Consider the following 24,892-nt stretch of genomic DNA (forward strand, 5'->3'; position numbering starts at 1 on the left):
TGTGCAGAGCAGGCGCAACTGCCGATCGTCATGATTCAAAAGTGCGACATCCTCAACATTAGATTCGGCGTTAGGAAGCTCATGTAATGTTGCTTTGCTTTGTTGCAAACTGTTTAAAGTGGAAGACGGAAAAGCGTTTCTTATGATTTCAGATAAAGCTTCAAATAACTGGCAACCATGATTTTAAGCCACAATATGGCCAACGCTACTCTGAAGCGTAGCTTATTTAATGACACTATTCATGCTCTTTTTCAAGAGGCTTGTAATACCTGGAGGGGCCATGACGTAAGCCCCGTGAATTCCACAAGCCACTACCTTTCGACACCTGCCTCTTCCTCATTGTTCCCGCTTGTGCCAGTAAATTAGCTACGGTTCAGAGTAACGACACTTGGCCATATTGTGGCTTAAAATCATGGTTGCCAGTTATCTAAAGCTTTATCTAAAATCACAGGAAACGCTTTTCCGTCCCCCACAAACGTTTAAACAACCCGCGACAGAGCATTGCAATATTGCATCAGCTTCCTTGCACCGCACCTAATGCTGAGGAAGTCGTACTTTTGAATCATGACGATCGGCAGTTGCGTTCGCTCTGAACGAGACCCGAAATGGCGGCGCCCAAAACAATTTTGGGGATCGGAGTGCCGATACTTTAAAGCTCATTTAGTGACTCTAGGCATGAAGTGAACTCGGGTGTATTCTTTTCCTCTTCGTCTTTATTGTTTATTGATTTCAATCATATCGAATAGTGAACACATTATATCACGCTACGCTTGCGTAATTATTTGTCTTAGATTTATTAACCTGACCCAGCACTTAAACCATTCATTTATCGATAGTAAATCTTCCAATATATTTTTTAAATGTGAAGGTAAAAAGACACGGAGATTGATGATGATACAGACGCCAACGCCGCCCTCGGAAATTTTTTGAACATTAGAAATCGGCAGTTTGTCTGCCATCCGCCAGGTAGCGCAGCAAAACACCCAAACAGTTTTTAATTGTTTTTAAAATTATCTAAGCTCTACACCTATTAAAAAACCAAAGCAAGATCATTGTGAGAATCTAATGCATCGGAATGTATATCTATTCCAAACAATAAATGTTATTAGATGCCAATAAATCTGTTTGATGTCCATAAAAGATATGCGTCAAAAACAGGTAAGTTTAAAGGGCTCCTGGAGCGTTATGACTTTGAAAATGAAAAAAAGCCATCGTCCACCTCTTGGGCAACCATTGTAGATCTAAATGTTATAAAAGATTTTATCATAGTTTAATTATTTTCTCAGCGGCATTTGAAGTACCGTGACTCGAAGCACAAAAAAGTGCTACGTTTGATATAAAATATATAAACAAAAAATTTTACACAACAATAAACTTTTTTTTTGCATATTAGCAATTATAAGCACTACATCTGTAGCAAATTTCATTGTCCTGGCGCTTGTCATTAAAAACATATTTGTGCTGTAAAATGTAAATTTTAGGGCAATATTTGGAGGGATGAAAAAAACAAACTAGTGCAAATACCAAAAAAGTGTATCGTTACATTCTGCTCCGACATCATCTTAACAAAACTGCTATATTGGAACCGTGTTATCTTTAATGGATCGTTCATAAAACATGAACTAGCGGAGCAAGTGAGGGTCCAGGCCATCCTATTCGCAACGCTACAAATGCGCATGAACAGTAAAAACCAACACAGACATAACATCAAATGAAAGAGGATTGCATTGCCTTTCGAATGACATCAATCCCATAAAACAGTATTCAAAAGGAGATGAGTAATGACCTGCCAAAAAGTACCTAAACTGCCACATTCAGTGGGACCGTGGCCTTAAGCACTGTCAGTTAGCTCAACACCACGCTACAGAAGACGGTTTGAGGCACTGCCGGCCATAACTCAGTTTTACGGTAGATACAGGAATTACGTGAAATAAAGAACCGGAGAGAAACAATACATAAGGTGGCGTAAATCCCAAACATATATCAGTGATCTCACTTTCATCGGTTACGGCCATCTGCTTTGTAAGCGAATGAAGAACATTAGGATAAAATAAAGGCTCGAAAATACTCCCCGTGTCGAGATTTCTAGTCACAGTGATTGTCTGGTGCCCTGCGTGGTAATTGCGGGCGCTTCGAACAGACTGGCACTTTGTGGGGTCAATTTCCAGCGACTCCGCGCCGCACATGAACGAAGGTAAACAGTCAAGATGGCGGGGTGTCCCCTTTGTTGTCCCCGCCGTCAGCGCGGTGTGACAGGGTTGTCGGACAACAAATCGGCCAAAACAATTTCCGAGCGGCAGCAACATGTTGCCCGACTATTGTTGTTGCCACGATGTGACAGGGTCGCCGGCAACACAATTTCCTTGTGTTGCCGGATAGAGTTTTGAAACTGTTGCCTCAGTGTGACAGCGCCTTTAAGAACTCATGATGTCGCGGCATTCCAAGAATAGTTTTGAAATCTGTTCGTTCGTTTTTAGACTAGTTTTCTTGGCTTATTTGCCTCCAGTCCAGAGACACTAGTCTAGGCTACTGTTTCTGGGACAACATAGACCACATCTAAAAGAAGAAATAAGTGCAAAACATTTTGCTTCCGTAACCCTTTGATCTGAGACTAGAAGTTCCGCTCTCAGCGCGAGCTCGCTGGCTTCGGCAGTCATTTGGTTGCGCGTGCCTACACGTTCACACAGTTGTTAGCAAAGGCAGAAAGCTTCCGCTGAGGGCGGAGCTTCTAGTCTCAGCAAACGTAGCATGTACTCCGTTCATCCTTAAGCTGAGGTGGCAGCCAATGGCACAAGAGCTCGAAGTCCCTGCTCTGAAGCGTTCTTCCGCAGAACGTGCGCTCGCGCTAGAAATGCACGTCTCAGAGCCAGGAGCTCTAGCTAGCTCGTGCTTGTAGCTTTGGTTGCAGTCTCAGCTTAAAATGGTACGCAAACGAAATGACGTGAGCAGGAGCTCAATACCTCTCGCTTGAAAGTGAGTTACCGAACAGCCGAGTCGCTGTCCTCTGTGGCTCTCAGATTTTATCGCTAACGAATTGATTCCGAAGTATTTGCGACTCTGCAAAGATGTGTAGGGGATGCTCGAGCCCCGAAAACACCCAGAAGTTCAACAACATGGAATGTGAAGCAACCCTACATCTCGGCAAAGTAGACCTCACCCTGGCAGAGCCAGCGAAGCAATACTCGAATGACGACGACGGCAATCCAAACCCCTGGATCACCGTGCTACCGCGCCACTTCAAGAACCGAAGCTACGACACCGTAATCATCAAAATCACGGACGGCCTCAACCTCAAGGAAACATCTCATCAGAAGATCGGACAAGCGATCACGCTTGCCGCCCAATTCACACCGGGTGAAAGGCTCGAGACCTTTTTTAAAGTACGAGAAGGCCCTAACCTGATAGCAGCCGACACCTACCGCCCCTCGGCGAAAAGTAAACTGCTACGACTAACCTCGATTAACATCGACGGCGTCAGCAGACCCACATCGACCTACCTCGCCATGGGCAGAGACCAGGTCAGAGGGGTTGTTCACGGTCTGGACAATCTAGACGATGGCAGCCTGCAAAACAGTATCCAAAGTCATGATCGCACCATACTATCAGCACACAGGATGGGAAGGAGCAACACCGTGCTCATCACCTTCGCAGGTCTTCACCTTCCAAGGTATATAACGGTAGATAGAGTGGTCACCAAAATCTACCCCTACCGACCAAGAAGCATTCTTTGCCTATGCTGCCAGAAAATCGGGCACAAAGGAGAAGTTTGCCCTAAGAAAAAAACCAGCATCACTTGCCAACAATGCAGCCAGGAATTTCCCCTGGGCTCTGAGCTCGCAGAGGATCATCAATGCATCCCTTACTGCCACAACTGTGGAGACGAACATTCTCCTGCAGACCCTCAATGCCCGGCCAGGCTCAAGGCAGACATAGACCTGAATCACAACATGGAGATGAGAAGACAGATGCAATTTACGCTAAGGAAGAACAACGGACCACCACAAAGAACCACGCCAAAAAGTACCCCATCCTGCGGCCCAAACACCTCCAATCCGTACCAACTGCTTCAAGACAATGAGTTTCCACTCCTGCCTGACAAATCCAACCTAATCCAACCAAAGGAAAGACGCGGAAATGCATCTGACTTCACGTGCGCCACGAGAATCGAGGACATCCAGCAACACTAAAAAAAGCAAGATAGCTGCAGCCAAACCGAGGCCACGTGCTAGAAGTCTTACCGCTCATTCACACTGGAAGCGGATCCGCGTTCGCAAAGCGGTTGCGAACGTGGTTGTATAAAGATCCAGTGCAATTGCACGCGCACTCGATGACATCAAGTGCGCGTGCAATTGTACTGGATCTTTATACAACCGCGTTCGCAACCGCTTTGCGAACGCGGATCCGCTTCCAGTGTGAATGAGCGGTTAGCGTGGACCCAGCCAGAAGCGTGAGTAGGCCTTTACACTACCTCACAGCTCCAAATAACACACCAGCACGCACAACACGCATATCACAAACGTATAAAGAAGCGTTAACGCAAGCTAGACGCCGCCAATTGACAGAGAATTCAGACAAAGCAAGGGTTGACAACCTTTAAGCTAAAACTTTGCAGGCCACAATTATGGACATGGAGGAGAACGAGAGTGTCGCGCCGTCAACGCCCTCTCTACCTCCCTCGAGTACAATAACCTGCTCGAGTAGAGAAATCATACCTGGCTTGAACCCCCAAGCCAGCGCAATCATAATGCAACTTGTGTGACAGACGGAAATCATGCAAAACCAGATGACTCTCCTAGAGGAACACATAAAAGGTTTGGACGCCAAGATCAACATGCTATTGAACAGAAAAAGAAGTATCCTTGCAGAACCAACCGGCACCACTAAAGTAACAAGCTCAGAAATTCCTGAGCCCCAACATGAATAAAAAGAGCAAAGAAAAGCAAGCAGCAGACACAGTAATATGGCAATGGAATTGTAGAGGCTTTAGAAGAAAAAAGGCTCAACTTCTTTTCTACATCCAACACGCGGCACGTAAACCAGATATAATATTACAAGAAACAAATGGAAACTTCCGTCTCTCTGGTTATCAAAAATTCACAGAACCAAGTATTGCACGCCTGCAAAAACAGTCGAGTATGAACCAAAACTCAAATGGACCTCAAACACCAACCATGGCTATAACATACGTGGCAAATAGTATCCCCACAATACAGCTAGAAACGGAACAGTACAACTCAGACAAACAAGAAATGGTAGCAATAGAATGCCAGCTCCAAGGCAGCGACACCAAACTGGTAGTGATCAACGCATACTGGATCCCGGGATATCATCATAGCAAAACAAACTGGATCAAAGACTTCAAAGACAAGCACAAGGGAAAGGACCTGATAATAGGGGGCGACTTCAACAGCCATCACACGACATGGGGCTACTCTAACACCACTCCAAATGGCAGAAGTTTAGAAGCAACCACGGGCAACAACAATTTGTCTCTACTAAACGACATCCATACCCCAACGCGAACTGGGAATAGCGTAGAGAAAGACACAAATCCAGATCTTACGTGGCAGATCGGCCCCCAACCTAACTCGGTGGGAAAACACATTAGAAAACCTGGGCAGCGATCACTACATTCTAATAACACAACTCACAAGCCAAAGCAAAAGGAAGAAAGTACGAGGATCAGGATCGCGAACAGGAATTACCAAATGGTAAAAACTTTGAGAAAACTTAGAAAGGGAAGACGCCTCGGAAGACCCCTCCACCTGGGCTGAAGAAATCAAAACGGCATACCAGAAGCACACAAAGCACATTACGAAAACCGAAGAAGCACCGCTTATCGACCGGCACCTCCTCGAGCTATGGGACAAAAGAAGGAAAGTGGGCAAAAGGTTAAAAAAGACACAAGATAAACAAGCACTTAAAGAAAATATTAAGAAGCATTACAGAAGAAGCAGAGGGCTACGCCAGCAAGCTAGCAAACGAAAACTGGCTACAACTGTGCGACGGTTTGAACGGACTCCTACATACACCTAGAGTATGGCAAATCCTCCGATCCCTGCTGGGAGAATCCAAACCCAAGCACAGCCTACAAAAGTTACAGCTCAAACTGGACAAAAACCCACATGACCTGGCAGAAGACATTAGAAGACATTTTTATCCGCCACAACCGGTAACTGACACCCTTCCCGACTACCCCCCAGACGAAGAAGAGAACAAAGAAGACGGCATTAATAGCCCTTTTAGCTTAAACGAAATGCTCTCGGCTCTACAGAACATCAAAAGAAGCACAACTCCAGGAATAGATGGTATCACCTACAAGCTCTTAAGAAACCTTCCGAACAACTATCTGGAGGCCCTACTCAAGCAAATCAACACAGCCTGGGAAACAGGTCCCCTACCAATGGAATGGAAAGAAGCTGTAATCGTATCCATACCCAAACCGGGTAAACCGTCTGACAAAATAACCAACCTAAGGCCAATCTCCTTAACGTCATGCGTGGGGAAACTGGCTGAAAAAATAGTACTGCAGAGGCTTGAATGGCATCTCGAAACCAAAGAAGTACTACACCACACAATGATAGGCTTCAGAAGACACGTGTCCACGCAGGACACCATGCTGAGACTCAAAAACGACCTTTTTGACCACAAAAGCACGGCGCAAACCAGGTTACTGGCTGCTGTGGACATCCACAAAGCATTCGATAATGTGGCCCATTCTGCCATACTAACAAAGCTAGCAGAAACAAAACCGGGGCAACGAATGTTCAATTACGTGAAAGACTTCCTCTCAAACCGGACAACTACAATCAAGGTAGGTGACTACATGAGCCCAAAATACGCACTACAGGCCGGGGTTCCCCAAGGAGCCATTCTTTCACCAACTCTCTTCAATCTTGCCCTCAAAGACCTTCCGGGTCAACTCCAAAAGATATCGGATCTAAAGTCTGCATTATATGCGGATGATATTACTCTTTGGTGCAACAGGGGCTCCCTAGCACAACAAGAAGAAACAACGGAGAAGGGACTCGACGTCATACAGGAATATGTAACGTCTATCGGACTACGGTATGCACCAGACAAATCCGAGTACATCGTTGTGATAGACAGTAACACCAAACATGCTGAGCAGACCCGCAACCTAATTACCCTTGAGCTAGACAATCACGTGATACTCAGACAGCAATCCCTACGGGTCTTTGGGGTTCTACCTGGAACAAAGCGGGAAAGCGGACAAATGGACCCAAAAAATAATAGCACAAATAGATCAGATCACCCACATGATAGATCGGGTGACGCGGAAAAGAGCAGGAGTTAAAGAACACGAGTTAAGAAAGATAATCAATGCACTTATCAACTCACGACTCATGTACGGGCTCCCATACATGAGTATTACGAAAAAAACCCCAAAAAAAACAAAAATTGAAACGCATCTCAGAAAGGCCACCCGCCTTGCACTGGGGGTACCAAGATTCACCCCTTTGATCAAGATAGAAGAGACAAGCATTTTTAACACCTTAGGGGAGCTAACAGATCTACACAATACAGCGCAATATCAAAGACTCCAGACGTCTAAACAAGGCAGGAAACTCCTCCAAGAAATAGGACACGAAACTCGTGACCTTCCAGCTATACCAGATCTGGCCCCACCATGGGATCGGATACCCCGAATTAACACCAAGCCCATACCCCAAAAAATGAACCCCGAAAAAGACAACGAACGAAGAGCCCGAATCGCACAGCGCATTCTCATTGAACAAGATGACATAACGTACTATTACACGGACGCCAGCTATGACCCCCAAAGCAAGACGGGCACGACTGCTATAGTGGGCCAAGAAACGCAAACCACATACACACACAAAGACGCTCCCTCTCCCACCAGTTTGGAAACCTTAGCCGTAGCGGAGGCCATCAGGGACCACGCGACCGAGATATCACAATCAGAACCGACAGCCAAGGGGCCATACGCAACTTCAGGGACAACGCCCTTCCCCCACACATTACAACTATGCTAACAGACACCATGATCAACCATCCTCATACCACGGTGACCATAGAGTGGGTACCGGGGCATCAGGGCATAAAGGGGAACGAGCTTGCCCATGAGCTGGCCCGCGGAAACCTCAATCCGGGCGTCCCCATTCCCTGGACCGATTCCTATGACCCCTACATTCATAGGGCATCTTTGCATAAACAGAGAAAGAGGACACTTAAGCTCCGAGAAAACAAAACATTACTAAACAGCCCCTCTTACCTACTAAACAGAGAAGACTCATCTATAGTGCGGAAAGCGCAGACTACAAGCCTCATGACTGAACACATTAGACACTACATCAGCGGGTTGAACATGAATACATAAAATTGAAAGAATAAAACACGGAGGACAAGCCCAGGTTGTCCTGTGCTTGTCCTCCGTGTTTTATTCTTTCAAATTTATGTACTCGTCCCAGATTTCTGCTTACGTATATATGTCACCTCTAATGCAGTCAATTTTTCGCTAAATTTTGCGTAAAACTGACTGCGAGATCTATGTACCAAGTCAGGTTTCCCGCTGATTCTTGCAGAACCAAGTGGTCCGCTAAATTCAGCGGAAAAGTTACATCACGTGACCTATGCACCAATTCAGGTTCCCCGCTATATTTAGCGGGGAACCGGACACCTGGCTGTGTGTTCAACGACAAATGCTATCGCATTCATTGATAATCACCCTGTGGTTTCTACAAATTTGCCTGCACCATCATTTTGTTTACACATTAAACGAGCTTGTAAAGCCGGACGGACCAATAGGCACAATAAACAGAACACTGAAACCTCTTTTATCCGCACACTGAGCTAATTACAGGCTTGTACAAGATACTCACTAAAAGTATTTAAGTTAAGTTACTGAGTACCACGAACAATAGTAACTGAGTAGAGTACTAAATACTCAAATTTGTAAAGTAATTGCGTAAGGTACAAAATACTCCAACAAAGTAACTCGTTACTTTCAAGATACTCTCAAGTTACATTTTTCTCTACAATTCACTGTCAAGCACAACCGAAGTCAGACAAACTTCTTCCTCCCTGCTACTTTAAAATCTCCTGGAAATCTCTTAGCTAGATTTTGGCTGCCACTCAGGCTTCTAGGAGGTCCTAAGTAACTACGAATGAAACAAAAATAAAAAATGTTTTCTTTTATACCCTTGCTACGACGAGGACATAGGCGAGGGCAACGCTAGGGCCGTTCGCCTACGGATGGAGTTTCTACGCAGTGGCTCGCCTCCGACGCTCTCCTTGTGTCAGGTGTTCATTTCCGCTTCCCGCGTCAGTGCACTGGCGGTGCCATGCAGTCGGGGGTCGGGGAGTCCAGGCCAAGGGAGAGCGGACGCAATCGTGGTGGGCGCCGGCGGTCATTTGTGCTGCCAAAGACTATAGCGAGTTTTAGTAGACCGTGTTTCCCCCTCCGCTAAGCCCCCTCCGCTACCCGAACTCTACAGCCCAGGCCAACGGCACGCAGGCGCGGTGGCGGTTTCTTCGTAGCGGAGGGAGAAACACGGTCTACTAAAACTTGCCAATGCTGCGTACGCCGCGAGCGATGTGCCGTCGGATTGGAGCCATGTAGTCGCGTCCTACGAGCATACCTCGGCAAACCTCACTCATGAGGGCCCTCACTCACCCTCACTCACCCTCATCTTCACAGGTGAGGTGAGGGTGTGTGAGTTTCTGAACCAGGAAAATTCATGAGTGTGAGGGTGAGTGAGGGACGTGAGGGCTGTGAGGGCGGTGAGGGCCGTGAGGGGTGTGAGGGGTGTGAGGGCGGTGAGGGCCGTGAGGGCGGTGAGGGCCATGAGGGCCGTGAGGGTGGTGAGGGCCGTGAGGGCCATGAGGGCCATGAGGGCGGTGAGGGCGGTGAGGGGTATGAGTGCGTGAGGGGCGTGAGGGCGGTGAGTGGCGTGAGGGCCATGAGTGCGTGAGTCGTGTGAGGGCGGTGAGTGCGTGAGGGGTGCGAGGGCCATGAGTGCGTGAGGGCAGTGAGTGGCATGAGAGGATGAGGGCCGTGAGGGCCGTGAGGGCGGTGAGTACATGAGGTGGTGTGAGGGCCATGAGTGCGTGAGGGCGGTGAGTGCGTGAGGCCCCCTTCAGATCGAGCATCTTTCTCAGCAATTTTGGTGGTAATGGCGGGTTGTTCTCTAGCTTTCCCTAGATCGACACGAATTGCTGAGATCGGGTCCGGCTCGAAATAAGCAAGCAACTCGGGGCAATTCGAATGCGTTTGAAGCGGCTGCATCCAATCAGGGACGCAAAATTTTCACGTGATACCTCGTGCCGGCGATGATGACACCGAAAGACTTGGTTCTGGTTTGAAATCGATCGTTTTTTTGGAAATAAACTGTTTCAGAAAGGTGCATTACTATTGTTAACGAGATTTAAATGCATAAAAACACGTTTATAACGCGTAATTGTGTCTAATTAGTGCAAGAAAAATAAAATATTATGATGACGATGGCAAATTGCAGCAATTGGTTGCTGCGTGTGATCGCGGGCGGCCCGTGTTGCTGGTGTTGCGACGTAAAGTTTCTGGGCGAAATTTCCCCATCTGAAGCTGGCCTGAGCGGCGTGAGGGCCATCAGTGCGTGAGTGGCGTGAGGGCGGTGAGTGGCGTGAGGGCGGTGAGTGGCGTGAGGGCCGTGAGGGCGGTGAGGGCCGTGAGGGCGATGAGGGCCGTGAGGGCGGTGAGGGCGGTGAGTGGCGTGAGGGCTATAAGTACGTAAGGGCCATGAGGGCGGTGAGGGCCGTGAGGGCGGTGAGGGCCGTGAGGGCGGTGAGGGCGGTGAGTGGCGTGAGGGCTATGAGTGCGTGAGGGCCGTGAGGGCGGTGAGGGCCGTGAGGGCGGTGAGGGCGGTGAGGGCCGTGAGGGCGGTGAGGGCCGTGAGGGCGGTGAGTGGCGTGAGGGCCATGAGTGAGTGAGGGGCGTGAGGGCCGTGAGGGCGGTGAGTGCGTGAGGGCCGTGAGGTTCAGTGAGGGTGAGTGAAGGGCTGAAGGTGAGCGTGACTGTGAGGGTGAGGGTGAGTGAGGGGCTGAAGGTGAGTGTAGCTGTGAGGGTGAGGGTGAGTGAGGGGCTTAGGTGAGTGTGGCTGTGAGGGTGAGGGTGAGTGAGGGCGACCTAAAATGCCGACTTCTGCCTACGAGTCCTGTGTGCGAAGAGAGCCTAGTGAAACGAAAGAGCGGTGTGTGCGACTGCGTGCGGATGCAAAGGCATTTCTGAAGCTGGAAGGCTTTCTTTTATATGCTTTCACTCTATAATATACAAAAATAAACTCCGGTTTACGGTCGACTTTTAGCAGACACTTGTAGAACCCACCCTCTCTCCGACTCAAGTGCCCTTTCTCTGGCTTGTAGCCTTGTACGCATCTTACGCTTTCACCCCCATGCCCTTCTGCTTTGGAACCTCTGGCTACAAGCAAATTGTAAGAAAGAAGCTTTGACGTTTTGCCCAGTTAGAAGACACGACACATGTCCGCTTGGCTTGAGGCTGCGACACCTGCTTCTCCGTGTCACCTCTTTCAGCAGAAGCACGGAAGTGCACTTTTACCTGGTACGAAATGTATCTGCAATGGCAGGGCGCCTAGCCAAAATAATTGGAGTTCAATATTTTCCAAGCTGCACGCCTCTAAAGAAAATACAAAATAGAAAGTAACTTAAAGGAAACTTTAAAATGAGTACAAGTTACTTGAAAAAAGTATTTAAGTTAGAGTACTAAATACTGACGTTTGAAAGTATTTGAAAGATACCAAGTTACTAACAAGAGCATTTAAGATGCAGTAACTTGAGTAGAGTATTTAAGTTACGTACAAGTCTGGCTCATTCTGAGATAGTTTCACGCATGGGACGGGAAGGCGACACTCAGCGACCGTTCGTTGGGGCCGCCAATACAAAATAGCCAAGCGGCTGACGCAGCTTCCCCGAAGCATATATCCTGATGGCTCACGTTATCTCCCCTAAAGGCCTGTTAAAACTATTTTTATCGGTTACGTGCTCTCGCGGAAAAGATTGTCACAGATCCCGCAGGTCTAAAAAAAAAACTATAAGAGACCTCTCACACTCTTCAGAAAATTTTGAAGGGTACATCATTCCTCTTAGAATACTTCGATGGACACCTGAAACCTCTCAAATGTTTTATTCAAGGTACGTCAAAACCTTTAGATAATCTTGCGGACACAAGAAATGGATTGTGAATAGGGTGATCTGGTCAATAAAAGTACCGGTAGATAAGAGTGAAGGCGCTTTCACAGATGTGACCCGGAGCAGCCGCTCGACCGACTACTGACACGCGACATGCGACCACCGGTGTTCACGCTGCGGGCGATCGGCGAGTCACATCTCGGACGCTCTCGGAAGCTGTAGTTGACTCGGCCCTTTCCGCCGCAGCTTGGGTTCGTGTTTCGCTGCTTTTCTATTTTCGTTGTCGTACAGATAAACATCTGTAGTTTTCGCCACAAGAGGAAGATTAGTGAAATTGGTGTGGGTCCTTCGGAACCGTAGAATAAAAACATCGCCACATCGGCATTTTCTCACTTGAACTTCCACGGTACAGTACGTACCTGTCACGCCAAAAGCCACGGAGTTGCTACCACGCCGGGTTCTTTCGCGGGTGTTCATTCAAATAAAGATGCTGCTTGTTATAAAAAATTATCGGAATTCATTAACAGCGTTGATCAAAGCTGCCACAGTGACCTTCATGGCTGTATCCATGGTCGCTACCGCAAATAGAGGCGTCGGGCGGACACCTAATTGATTCGATCTCCCGTAAAGATGACGATTGTAAACAAGCGTAAGGTGCCACACGCCTTTTTCTTTTTTGGTAGTGGGGGAGGAGGGGAGGGGGGAGGTGGAAAGAGGGGGTGTTCTGACATCGGCGGGAATCGGCAATTTGGGGTAGGGCAATTTCTCAGACCGGCGACAGGTGTGGAATTCACTGCCCCGAACCGGTTGGTTTTGCGGCTGCGACCGTTGCTTTTGCGGCATAAAGCTGCCGTACGACCGCTATGACTCGAAGGTGCGAACTCGCCTTAGCTGCCGTATCTGTGCGTATTCTATGAAGAGTCCCGATTTCCCCCCTGGTGAGGCCAGGAAGTGCCTCATCAAGTAAGAACTCTCACCGAAAGTCAGAAGGCCCAGAAATACTTCTCTACGGGACATTTTACATGCCGTGCGTACCTCACTGAGGTTGGAGTGTGCGCCCGTTGCTGCGTGGGGAGGGCCTCTGTCGTGTCCGCGCGCAGGTGGAGAGCAACGTGGTGGGCGGCTTTCAATGTACCTTGCCACCCATGCAAGCCGTTTGGTCCGCTCGATGCCCTTCACTCCCACGTTCACGAATGGCTCGGTCCGGCCTCGTGAGCCACAAGCGCTGCACTTTGCCAGTGCGAACACGGTGTGCCAAGTCGCTTAAGTGTTGAGACAGTCCTTTCCGTAGAGATCTTCCGTCGTAGTGTTCACCTGAGGCCCAGGACCGTCTTTGCCCTCCGTCGCTGGAGATCCTTTAACTTGTCCATTTCAGTCTGTGTGTAGGAGGAAATGGTCTCGGAAAAAATGATCCCGAAGATATAACCCTGGAAGTACTGGCTGCCGAAAAAAATGGCCCCCGAAAGAATTGCCCGCAGTGCAGAGTAAAAAAAAAATCGTAGAAAGAGCCGACATGAAATATAATCACAACGTCCTCTAATACCTAATAGAAAAAAAAATAAATAAATTGTTCCCATAGTATGGAACCAAATACTTCCAAGAAAAAATATTTTTGTTTGATTACTTTTTTTGCAATTGCAGGGGAGAGAGAAAAAGCTAGAGAAATATTATTTTTAAATGTATCAGGTTAGGAATATTTGGCAAGAGATTTATTACGCGTATTGGATCATTTGCAGTCAAGAATAAGCATCTCCATTCGTGTTATGCCCGTTTTACATGATACGGTTGGTGCACTGCTGCTCTGCGATTTTGCCGGTTTCGGTCACAGCGTTGCTCGTAGGGCAAAATTAGAAACAGTTCCGTAGACGACAGCTGAAGCTCGTACCGTGTCCACGACCGGGCTCTCTGTTGCACGGGACCGAAAATTGGGAAGCAGAATCGCATCACCTGAATCGGGTGTCGAAGGTTGCAGCACATGCGCAAAACAAGACCACCAAAAAGTGCATGTAAATGCAACCTTTATATTATATTCCAGACAATGGGAGAACGAACCACACGAGAGGCATCTGCAAAGCAAATATCAGACGTATATGTTTAACGAGACCATATTTGCTTTGTGCAACAAATATGCTCCGATTTTTCCAAAATAGCGCGAAAGGATTTTTACATGCTCCGACTTTCGTCCGACTTTAGGATGTTTTTTCGCAAACATGTTCTAAAGCTTGAACACGAGCAAAAAATCAGTATAAAAACGCACAAACATCGAAATCTGAAAGAAAAGTTCCACATTATTTTTATAGATGAACATTGATAGTTTTTTTATATAAAAACCATACTAAACGACGCTGTCATTCGCAACTTTGAGACCATTTGTTCCCATTTTGCAGTTGGGATAATGTTTTCGGAGACATTTTCCATAATAATTTTTTTCCGGGACCATATTTTTCCGGGCCATTTGTTACAGGACTGTATTACGTTTCCCTTTGAGTCTTAGTTTTTTCTTTTAATAGCATTACTAGGCTTCAAACGCGTGCTCTTTGCTTATGAAGGCACCTCGGCTGCACCTATTCTCGCTCAGCAGGAGCTACTGCCAAAGGTAAAGCTAGGAGCTCCTGCTTCTAGCTGTCAGACAATACCTTTAAGATGAAAGTATTTCCTCATAATATACTGCTACGAAAATCGTCAGGAAAGAAAAAAAAGATTCCGTATGAAGAGATATTCTTTTAAGCCCGTCGAGCCTAGTCAATTGTGCGACGTGGCAAAGAAGGTATGCCTGCTCTCGTTCTATTGAAAACTGCCTGTACGTCGGTGTGCTGGGGTTTCAAATCGTATAACTTCACATGATTACCCAAAGTAGTCATGTATGCAAATTAAAGCTAAAAACAAGAAAACGGTGAGCTTGCAAAAAGCAGAAAGCACAAGGTTCCTTGTCTTTAAAATCTCTGGAGTCACTGGAACAGTCGTCTGCTGTGCAACGTCAGACACCCCTGCTGTTGTGTGTTTATTTGTACCAAAATAGCAGTCTTCCGTGGATTTCCTCGGGCGGCTTCCGTGTCTAGGTGGATCATGGCAAGGCTCTCTTGCGCCCACGAGTGTTACATAAAGCCGGTTTTCTTGTGTACCAGCTTTTGATTACGTTCAAGAAACCAAAGTAGCCGCACGGCCACGCTCTGCTCGAAGACCTTCGCTATGGTGAAGGTTAGGCAGATGAACCCCAGGTTGTTCCGCGAGTTCACCAGACCCCCCGCCTTGGAGTAGGCCTGATCTTCGAGGTGTTCCATTCCGGTATGTATCTTTGGTTGCTCGGACATCGTTGTACAATGCCAGGGGTCCTTCCAGTCCTTTGTGATCTTCCAGCACTTTCTCCGGTACGTTCTTCAGTGCTGAGTATGCAATGCCGTCCGGCCCCTGCGCGCTTTTTATCTTTGGCTTCCCCAGTGAAAAATGCATCTCGAAAAGCCTAATGGTTTTGTCTACGTGGACTCTGGCTGTGACTGGGTATCGTTTCTCCGCGGATTTCGTGGTAGCAGCTGTGCTTGTAGGAGAGAACTCTGGGCCGATAAGTTCTGAGAGCTGTTTGAGTGAGCAACCAATATTAAATACGTGCGATGCTACGGTGTTTCTGGCCGGTCAGGTACCCTTCATTTTATCGAAGTTCCTGGATGCCTGCATGAAGAGCGCACGGAAGGCATTCGTTGGCCTGTCATGGAGTGGGAGATTCTGTACGGGAAGAATTACTGGAGAGTGGTCGCTATCCTTGTCGTCTGAAGAGTATGTCACAATGCTTTGAGTTGCAGTGACACACACGTGAGTTCCGGAATGATATCGTGCTGTGTTCCGTAATCGCCAATACTTCGCAGCGCACAACAGACAGGAAGTATTGACCGTAATCGCCGCTCGTGTGGGTACTGTTTGTTGATTCAGGGGCAGAAGCGATCGGTTTTGTCTATTCGCAACCCCAGCTCGTCGCTCGCCCTCTCGTGGACGAACGAAGAACCAGAGGAGCGGGGACTGCGGCGGAGCCGGAGGCAGCCACTATCGACCCTGGTGCTGCTGTTACTGCATATTTCTGGTCGGCGTGTTTGAACGGAAAACAGATGAGTACGTTAAAATAGGAATTCAGCTACCGCCACTACTAGTTCCTTGTGGTGCGTACAACGGTTGTCTGTGGCAACTTGCAACTATGGTATCGACAATTTCTCGTAAATAGTTTTTTGACCCCCTGCTTTTGGAGCATCCGGATCACTTAGAGTGTCCGGGCCTCGTTTCGATGGTAGGCGATGGGTATGCTTTGTTGTTCTGAAGTTGACTTTCGGGAACAAGATCTGGTTCTTGTAGAAGTACTGTAGGGGGTCCTTTACAGCTAGAGGTCAAGCTCTCCTGAAGCTGCATTGAGGCTGTGGTACATGGTAAATGATACATCCACTGGAGGATGTATCATTTTCTCGAACCACATGAGACTGGGTGGAGAACTAGAAGAACCAAACGTTGAAGGGACAGGAACAGAAATACAGACGGCATCGTCTCCAACTGAGCTGAACAGTTTATTTAGTGGCACTTTCATATATACCAAAACTTCAAACGTGGCTAATCAGTCACTACATTCCCAAAACACCCAAACTTTACTTCCAAAGCGCAACAAGAGACATTACCTATTTCCTGGATTTGTTACCGCCCAAGTGCACGCAGACACTGTTGCCTTATTTGCCGGCAGTCCAAGCTTCTACATACACAAATAACCCCCTACCATTTTCGAAACCTTGACCGAACGTGCTGATCAGACGACCGATAAACACCCTTGCTTGCAGAAAATAAAAATAAGAAATAAAATATAGAGAGTTCACTTTCAAAGCGAGAAAAACCCACACAGATCAACCAACGCCATTACGCACGTAAAAAAGAATTGGAAGTGGGACCGAGAACCAGCAATGCCTGACTTATTCAGTTGCCTATAGAATCAATCCTTACCGTCACTTTCACTACCCTTTTGACATCGTTCACCTCTCTGCACACGACATCTGTTCCCGACCACTGTGACGTTCAGTTGTTGCACACTTGTACATGTTTTGCTACTTGTGAATTGGCCTCTTTGATCTTTACGTTTCTCTTTATGCTCTGCTATTGTGTCATTCACACATCTGGAATTTTTCTTAACGTATTTGAATCCACACGCTAACGGTATCTCGTACACTATTCCGTTCTCACACGGCACCGATTTTCCTGATGGGCTTTCCTGCACCACTTTCTTTATCTTTAGAAGGAAGTGAGACTACTCAACTTGAAGTCTGAGCTAAATACTACATTGATTGCAAACTTTTTCGCAGAACTTTTTCACATTGTGCGCAACTGCATGGTAGTACGGCATATTAGTATATTTTTGCTCCGATTTCTCTCCTCTCTTTTTCTTTGCTTCGGTCATTAACACGAGGAAGAAATCCCGGCGATTTCTCCCCGGCACGCGCGCATTACGAGACGAGATGAAAACGCGAGGCTTTTGCACATCGCAAAGCCTGACGTTTTCGTCGTGGGATAAGCGTGCCGGGGGAGAAATCCCCGGGATTTTTCCCTGGTGTGAATACCCCTTTACGGTCAGATGCCTCTTCATAAAACCTTTTCCGTAACCCGAACTCCCCAATCTTTCCCACTGCCCCTTCACTGCTTTCGCTATGTAATGTACGCACGACCTGTGTAGAACATTCTTGACTAATGCTTTTACTACTCCCGACTTTACATTTTTAGATTGGCACCTACTTTGTTGAAGGACTGGTTTCGAATTATCCTTACCATATACCATGTGTTGGAGGGTAGAAGAGTTCTTAGGTGTTTTGTTTATCTTGACGTTATTTAGTTTAACAGGGGACGGAGGAATTTTATTCAGTATTTGCTGGAGAATTATTCCCAGTCGCTCAAAGCGCCCATCTGTTTACTATTTTTGTTGTTAGGTACGGCGTGCAAGTTTCTCTCGGTGACGCTTGAGAGCCTCAACTTTTTTGGCGAGCCGTTGCATTGATATCACGGACGCATTGTACGACGATGTGGCATCTGTGTTCCGTGCGCTTGGTGACATGAGGGGTTGTGCGGAGAGCATGGGTTCTATGTTACCTTGCTGAGGGGAACACCGGGATACACATGTGGTCGTGATGCTCTCACAGTACCTGCCAAAATGTAAATCCTGAGTTAGCGGTTACAATAGCGTCGTTGTGAACATCTGCCTCCACGATCTCCCGTGTCAGCGTTGTTACCCAGGTGTTTTTTCGGTGCACGTGTTCCGCGTCCTTTCCAGATAACGACGATGCTTACGTAGTCGTTCTTTTCCGGTTGAGTCTGGTGCTGATGCAGCAGCTGCACCTTAAGCCTGGAAATTGCATGGCGAGAATTCGCTGCCCTCATTGTCTGCGTTTCCCTTAGGGATCCGCGATCATTGTTCGCTGATCTGTCCCTTTGGCGCGAAGCCTTGCGTCACATACAGGAACTCGCCCGGTCGTAGCTTGGCGGCGCGCGGCGGCCCGTGACATATGAGGGCTGGCTTCTATCTTTCTTGCGTTGTCGTTCTTAATGGCGCGGATTTCAATTTTGATGACTTTGCGTGTGCTCGCCACCCCAGTTGCAGAAGCGTGGACGTTCCGCCGAGCAACCCGTTTCGGCCATGCGCTGTTCACCGTATCGACAGCAGCGGGTTTGGTTGGGGCAATCATGTTATTTTGTGGCAAAACCTGAGGTAGTTGGCGCAGGCAACCGGTTTTGGTCTGTAAGGCACCGCAGTGGCGCAAAATGATCCAAAATGTGCATTCGGCCGTAAAAAAGATTGACACACGGGAACAATTGCTCGGCCGGTTATAAGGCGATACGGGGCGCTTTATAGCGTAAGCACGCTGGCGCCATCATTGCCGCGTTAGTACACTCTTGGATGCACAGGGGACGTCGGCACACCGAAGCCGTTCACAGAACGCGTGCTTTTGGAATGACAGAGCTTGACTGCGCAAATCTGTTCCGGTTTGGTCGCTCTGTTGAGAACAGCACTCTCCTTTTTAATGAGTGTTCTATCGTCATTTACGATTTCTCGACGCTAAATTTGGAAGGCGGGTAGATTAGAGTAACAGTAGCTATGGTGAAAGAATATTAGAACTGCCTGATGATATTAATGCAAACATTGTCACGCAGTGCTGAGGAGCAGGCTTTAGAAACTAAGCTGGTACGGTTGGGTGAGTGGCGATTAAATTCCACGAGTCAGGATAACTTTCCGTCGAAAAACGCTGATGAAGCTCGCCCATATTCGAGTTAGAAATCGCTGTTTTTAAGGCAGTTATTTTATTAATGCGTTAGCATTAATACCGACATGACAGGGAATAGCTTGCGGCGTCCGTCTGTGAACAAAACAGTAGGAAAGGAACAGTGTCGCTTAGAGAGGAGAGTAGTGAAGAACAAAGACGAGAGGTACGCGACGTCAAGGGGAGGAAGCCAATGCGCGCTCGGATGTTGGAACGAGCCTAAACTTCCAGGTGTGCGAAGCGCGTATGCGCTGGTTGGTGCTTCAAAATTTAAAGGAAGAACCATTGGTCGATCCTTAGGAAATGCGTCAGCATGACCCTTCAAAAATGCCACACACGCCCCATTTTGGGAAACGCAAACACTGACTCCGCAACGAGCCAAAGAGAGGAAGCGAAAGTAGAGGAAGCAAAAGGGAGAGCGAAAACAAAAGAGTGAAAGGCGTCAGTGTCAGCGTTTTCCAAACAGGGACGTGTGTGGCGTTTCCCGAGAGTCATGCTAACTCAATCCCTGGGCATCCACTATTGGCTCTTCCCTTATTTTTGACTACATTTTCAGGGTTTTTCGTCAAAGTAGTGCTTCCACTCGAAAAGCACACACTCAATGTGCGCATTCTATCAGGTTAGTGCTATCTCAAGTGACGTAGACGCACAACTGATGACTCGTAACGTAACAAGATAACAACGGAAGAAAGTGTCGTCTCACGCGTGACCCGTCAATCTAAAATAAATGCCGGCCGCAAGAAAAACATAATAATAGAATCGATGACAATATATCTCGAAGTGCCCCTGCAATTCAAAGGTGGGAGCGTACTCGCAACGCTCGACCCCCTTGTTATGGCGAAATACAGCTCCGCGTGGGGTGGTTTCACCGCACCGGCCATAAATCACTTTTGCTGGGTTTTTTTTAAGGCCGACTGCACAACACGTTGTAGTTGCATGCCATTGAATATTACGAATACCAGAGGTTTCATTGGCCTAAGTTTTTTTTCTGGTTGGAATTGTTGCTTCGTGGCACACTATGTTGGATGAGATTTCATTGTTGGTGAAGTCCACTGAAACTTGTACGACGCCGCAGATTGACTCTGGGAGACGTGTAGGGCCGCATTGGCACTTTACTCATTTTGGGTGGTCTACCTGAGGTCTTCTGCGTCATGAGTGATTTTCACGTTGGTTATAACGACGTTTGTACGGTTTTGCACGCAGAGCTTCGTACCATTAGAGTGAATGTGGTCGCATGTTATTGCCGATACATTTTTGTGAGTTGAGAGACTACGAATTGGTCAGCCGGTTTGAAATTACCGTAAATGGTGAAGGTTCACCTTTGAAAGGTACCGCTGCGTTCTTGGCATAAGAAGCAATAAACCAGGGTAATTTCCCGGCATCTTCGGGAGATAGTTGCGATGATGCCGTGTCGTCATGTGCATACACTCAGCGTCATGCCTCAGATCGGGCCCAGAAGTGTGTCGCTGGTTCCGTTAACCAACTTACCTTTAACAAAAAAAATAAAAAAAAAGCTGCTCGGCATGCGCAAAAAGATATACCCCATCCAGGTTGAAAGCAAACAGGTGTACGGCCGCTCTTAGGCCGACATTGTACTAGGCCGCTGCGAAAACAACATCTGCGTGTGTGGTCGCGTTGATTCTCATAATGCCGACGAACGGTATCGCCAAAGTCGCAAGAATTCATGTTACGACAAAGAAAGCGCCTAGTATTTAAGATTTTAGTCGGACGAACTCAGTCCCATGAAGAAAAAAGCTTGGATAACCGCCGTGAAGAGAAGGAAGTCAGAGACCATGACGCCCGAATGAGAACTGCCGAACCCGTAGCGTACGTTTTGTCAAGGGTAAGTCGATTTTATCGTCTTCTGACGAGTACCATTGGAAGAAAAAAAGTTGCTGGCGGTCATTGAAACGACTGATTTAAAGGTGAAAAAGACTGGATTCATCGGACCCTCGCTGTAGCATCATAATATCGTAGGGAAGATGCAAAGAAATAGGGTGGACCAAGATCGCCTATTGAAAGCACTTTTCGAAAAACGATCTTCTACGTGCCCTAGAGCAAAGAAAAAACAGTATTATCGTGGTGCAATATGAGGTGATGTCACCACCCTCATACAGGCGCATGCACAATGAGACCCCCTATCCTCACCGTGTCTTCAGGCTTGTAGTTTCAAGAGTTGTAAAAAATAAAAAGAAGAACCGGCGCAGTATAATAACGCGCTCCAATTGAGGCCGTCCAATTCCGGTTGTGGAGAGGGATAAACGGTGTCGCCCCTGTACCTTGTACCGTTCTCGAGCATAAGGTCTGCTGAAAAATATTTTTTCTACGTTTACTGTTTTGAAAACTCGTCCCTCTTTTGATTGGCTGCACGTTCACAAACGCTTAAAAAAACAGTTGCAGGAACGGTAGCTGCCAGATGACTGTTTCGTGTCTTGAGCCTCGTATATTAACCACGCTGCCCGCACATAGCTGCTATTCACTTGATAACTAATTTGTTCCTTTCGCTCGTAAAGTAGCCGGACAAGATATTCGATGGATGTTGTAGTTATTCATTTCATTTTTTTTTTTACATATTGTAAAATTTTAAGGCATGAAATGCTTTTTAGCGGAACCCCCTACTCCCAGGAATGTGTTCGTATGCCTGTCCCCGCTTTTCCCAGCTAAACTTGGGATGGATATAATAAACAATATTGTTTCCACTCTAGGACATGTCTAGCTGTCCAATAGTTTCAAAAGAAATGTAAACGATCACTTTTTATTTACTGTATTCCACGCACTAAAAGATACTGGAGATGAAGTTCACCACAAAATATTTACATTCGTCAGGGAAAGGTAAACATATTGCCCAATATTATTAACAAAAAAAATGTTTTTGATCTTTTATTGTTTGCTGGAAAAAAAAGCGAACACGTTTGCGGGTTCGTATTTATTATTATGCTTACTCGACACGTAGACTTCAGCCAACTGTGCCACATGTACTTGTCAGGGGAGAAAGTATAATGCATAAATTAATGTTGTGACGTTTCGCTGCTCCACCCTAGCAAACAGGTGTAAAGTCAGAAACAAAACGGGTTGATAACAGAAGAGCATTCATCGTTTTAGCTTTCGCCTTGGCTAGGAGAAGCGGTGGGTGTCCAGCAGCCCGTCCTTCGCCCCATCACATTTCCTGAAGAAAACGTGAGTTGCCATTAAGACTCTAAAAATATCGAAAACATTCCTTCTTTTCCCTTTTCACCCTAAAGGAGCGTTGGAGCGACTAAAGAGCTGTGGTTGCGTAAATTTCATTTTGCTGACCGAGGGACGCTCATGTGAGGATTCTGGCTTAACTGATAGGACTATACGAGCTGCAGGAAGTTAGCGTACGTTTGCGCTGTTGGAAACATGCATTCTACACTGTGTGTCGTGAGCTTCTGTGGCAGTTGATTTTTAGTTGTTGTCTCGGGACACCTGAAGCCCCGATCTTTCGATCGCGTTTCTTTGTTTCATTCTCTGACAGATTAAAGCAACGCTGAAATAAGGCAAAAAAATTCACATTTTGAAATTACGGAGAATGATAGAAACAACGAAGATGCAGGCCAGCTGGTGAACCTTGGACATCTTAAAAACCTGAGACTAGGAACAAAAAGTGGACAACACACAAAGCCGCGTTTCTTACAATGCCTCGATGGGACACGAATGTCACAAAATAAACGATACACAAATAAATACCTACCGCATTATTTAAGCCCCGAGACGTAATTTCGGTTGAGGTCGTGACCCCCTTTAAGGGCCCTAGAGCGGGCCGGGACTTCAACCTAAATTACGTCTCGCGGCGCAAATAGTGCACTAAATTATTTTTAATGGACGAGGCCATCACAGAACGGTGGCCTCGTTCATTTCCACCGGATTGGCTTGACTGTAGCAAAATAATTTGATGGCGTAGTTGGTTGAACGTAGTACACACAATTAGCGCTCTGTCCTGTCTTCTCTTTCTTTCCTGTGTTCGTCCCCTGTCGCGCTGATTGTGTGTACTACTGGCTTGACGGCTCTGCTGAATATGTACGCAAGATTATTGTCGCCCTGTCGCGACCGCTAGTGCCTCTGGTCGGCCGTCCGACACTGCCTGCTAGTGTGCAAGCAGAAGCGTAGCAGCGTACAGCATCGTCTGCCATCAGGGCACACTTGCTGTGTTCAATTTACCCGCACCTCCTGCACCATCTAAACTTGGTACAAAAGTACCGCATTATATTAACCAGTGCAGACTACCTCAAAGCACACCCTGAAGTATCTTGTCCTGCATGTTTCTGCACCCGCTACACCTTTCTGCACAGGTCATGCCGGCGCAGGCAAAATAAATGTTAGCCTCTTATCACCGTCTGCAACGGCCACAAAACGAAAGCGGCGCTCTAGCGTTCCATCACGCACATGCCAAGGTTCAAGACAAGTGTCTGTTAACGTCTGCCGATATGCGCTAGAAAACCGAAACTACTAAACAAAATAAATAAATTAATTATGCAGTCATTTCACCTTTTCTGTTTCTGCTGTTTTCGTGAATAGCGCCCAGAAGCAAGGCGGTTGAGCGCCTGACACGCTAATAAAACGTGACCTAAAACGAATCGCTTCGGCAAGCCATGCGTGCTGCTCCAATCTTTAAAGCTACAGGCCTTCCGGAGCAAATTGATGGGAACATGCCTGTACAAACTCGGATTTCTGCGATTGTAGTGTGTTCCGATATCAGCGAAAATCTTCCAACCTATTTATTTATTTATTGCAAATGCGCTCAGCGGCCGAAGCATTCTAGAGAAGAGGGGTAAAGTAAACAAAAATAAGCCACAAAACAAAAAGTGCAGGGAGAAATACAAACACCAAAAATACACACAGAGTGGCAAAATATGAAAGCAACATTTGCTACGATAAAAATTAATAAGAGCAAAGGACTCTTTTTGGCTCATGAAACAGAAACGTAAACAGAGATTGGCGAAAAAGAAAAGATTCGGGTATAGTTTCGATATCTGCAAGAAGTTGGATCCAGTCGCTTGATGTATGCGGGATAAATGAACAAAAAGAAGTGTTTGAATGGCAAGATGTTAATCCAACTTTACTCTGATGGTTCAGACGGGAAGAGTAATAGTTAATCATGTCGTATTACACCTGAGACTGCGGTGGAAGAAATCGGAAGAACTTTCAGTAGAAGGAACAGACACAGAGAACGTCTCAAACTCAGCTAACTGGTTTATTTCTCAAACAGCCTTTCAGTACCCACGGAACTTGGTACAAGTTCCGTGGGTCTCAGGTGTAATACGACATGATTAGCTACCACCAGCTCGCCTGCACTCTCACCGTCTTTTCAGTAATAGTTAGGCAATGTAAAGAATTGGTCTCGCAGCGATTGATGATGATACACTTGATGGAACCGGCGAAATTGAAAAAAACTTACTCTGCAATGACAAACAGGGTAACCACAAACTGCACTACATTGA

At 46.9% G+C, this 24,892-nt stretch overlaps 1 protein-coding gene across 3 annotated transcripts in view; it reads left to right on the forward strand.

The window, feature by feature from the left end:
• LOC8030315 (sphingomyelin phosphodiesterase) overlaps positions 1-24,892 on the forward strand; it is a 116,325-nt gene that overhangs the window by 22,417 nt on the left and 69,016 nt on the right. The window contains exon 2 of one of the 3 annotated variants that reach the window (XM_029990502.4): positions 22,536-22,610. The exons of the other annotated variants lie outside the window; for them this stretch is intronic. The gene's annotated coding sequence lies outside the window, so the exon portion shown is untranslated. The remainder of the gene's footprint in view (positions 1-22,535; positions 22,611-24,892) is intronic. 3 annotated transcript variants of the gene reach the window in all.

Source organism: Ixodes scapularis, unplaced genomic scaffold (assembly GCF_016920785.2).
Source record: "Ixodes scapularis isolate PalLabHiFi unplaced genomic scaffold, ASM1692078v2 PGA_scaffold2__306_contigs__length_199485367, whole genome shotgun sequence".
Taxonomy (NCBI): Eukaryota; Metazoa; Arthropoda; class Arachnida; order Ixodida; family Ixodidae; genus Ixodes; species Ixodes scapularis.